This window comes from Hipposideros armiger, unplaced genomic scaffold, assembly GCF_001890085.2.
Source record: "Hipposideros armiger isolate ML-2016 unplaced genomic scaffold, ASM189008v1 scaffold_313, whole genome shotgun sequence".
NCBI classification, from domain to species: Eukaryota; Metazoa; Chordata; class Mammalia; order Chiroptera; family Hipposideridae; genus Hipposideros; species Hipposideros armiger.
Genome location: NW_017731663.1, coordinates 1043991 through 1046065, shown reverse-complemented (window position 1 = coordinate 1046065; position 2075 = coordinate 1043991). Strand labels below are relative to the sequence as shown.

At 36.2% G+C, this 2075-nt stretch overlaps 1 pseudogene; it reads left to right on the top strand.

Annotated features, from left to right (window-relative positions):
• The window catches only part of LOC109392073 (stress-70 protein, mitochondrial pseudogene), a 32217-nt pseudogene extending 30222 nt beyond the window's left edge, over positions 1-1995 (top strand).
• The last annotated feature ends 80 nt before the right edge of the window (positions 1996-2075 follow it).

The window sequence follows — 2075 nt, the reverse complement described above, 5'->3', positions numbered from 1 at the left end:
TAAGTTACTTTAATAAGCTCTGATAAAGATTAAATAATGTAAGACATGCCAAGTGCTCGAACATTAACTGACACACGGTGAGCACTAAATGAATATTTGTTGTAATGGCTGTTATTGTTAAAGATCACAAAACTAGTAAGTAGAGGAAATAGGAATTAAACAAAGTTCTGTCAGCTGGAGCAGAACACTTTCTGCCATACCATACAAGTTTCCAAACTTGTGTTTCATTCCTCCTTTGGCAAATCATGTAATGTTTCCAAAATTTAGTTTCTGCATCTGTAAGATACAGAGGATGTAGTAATAATCAAACACCTCCCCACTTGTTTAGGAGGGTTAGGTAAGACAACAGTAAGTACAGTTTGCTAAACTGTTAGGTGCTGTTCCAGTATCCATTGCTGTTTTATCAGTGATGAATGAAGCAATCTGACTCAAAGGAAAAGGCCTTGTGTTTTCATTTCTGCATTTATTGTCATGGAACTAAATGTTTATCATGTGCACTCGTCTTTGAATCTATCTTGGATAACACAAGTCATTGGGGGATGGTCACAGTTCTGAAACAACAATTTCACAATCTTGATAACTCTCAAACTGGGAGGGAAGGTAGAGTTTAACCACCCCACTCACTGGCCTTTCAGTAACATTTGCCTAAAGTAGGGAGGAAAAAAAAATTGTTTTTTTATCAAACAAATGTTTGGGAATCACATTCATGTTTATCCAAAAACCGAGAGAACATAGTAGTAGCCAGAAGTTCATCATACTGGCACAGAAACTTATATTTTTAAACNAATGAAAGGAAACATTTTGGAAGAAAGATGTTTGGCTCTTTTTTCATCAGATTGAGTATGAGATTTTTATAACATAGTTAAAGGAGGCTGTGCAGTAGGTGGTCAAAAATGTTAGTTTGAATTTCACTTGAGAAGATAGCCTCAGGATTACTCAAAATCTTGCATATTGAATTTGATTTTCTTCCTACTATGGTGTCTCCTGGATATTTTCCCTTGTTTAATTTCTTATATATTTGCCCAGTGTTTCTCACCATCTGAATAGAAAAGTCAAAATAAGTGGCAGGGAGCCAAGTAGTGGGCTGGGTTCTGTCACAGGAAGTAAGGGGGAGGTTTTAGGATGGGCAGAGTAGTTATCTCCATGCAGGATTCATAGAGGATGAGTAGGAAGAGGTCTGAGATGGTGCGGGGGGCACGTGGGGTGGGGGGGGGATTTAGAGATTGTTAGGTCACTTTTACCAGTTTCTGTAAATGATGAGAGAAGAACCTAGATTATAAGAGAATATGTAGGAGGAAAACAAGAAATGTGACTGTGAAGGGAAGGTGAGAGGTAAAATGGTAGTTTGAGTGGGAAGCAAATTTTAAGAGTTTCTTTAAGATAAAAGAGACCATAAATTTGAAGTTTCATTCACACCTCCACTAAGTGTTATCTACAGTTTCAGAATAAACCAAACTTTGTTTATTAACTGACTCCTCTGACTAATACTGGGCCTTAAACTATTATTAAAAGTTTGGGGTGTTATATGCAAAAAAAATGACACATTAGGTCATAGATTAGTAGGTAGAGATAGTGGTAAAGCTCTCTACCAATTAAGAATATTATCATCACTTTCTATCCCCCTTTGCATAACTTACAGATGATTATAATAGAGTCAGAGACTGCCAAAAAGAGCTATATAAATTTGAACAATCATACTTTTATGTTTAGATCTAGAACACATTGAAATGGAAATCCCCTAACTAAATTTTTATGAACAAGAGGGTTTGGAGAACCTATATATGCTTAACCTAGAATCATTTAAGTACTCAAGGAGATGCCATAACTTAATTTTGTCTAGGAATATTTAGTTTTACTGAGGGAACTCATTAAACTTAGCTGTTTTTTTTTTTTCTCGAAGAACCAGCTGAAGGAAGTGGCAGAAGTGGTAATAAAGAAGCAGAAATAGAAGATGAGAAAAGGCGAGAAAACAAGCGTATAGGACAGGAGGGGTGATCACAGTTTCACACCATTTTGTCATTTGTTTACCCTTGCATTCTCAGACGAGGTGATTTATTCAATAAAGCCCTTTGTCA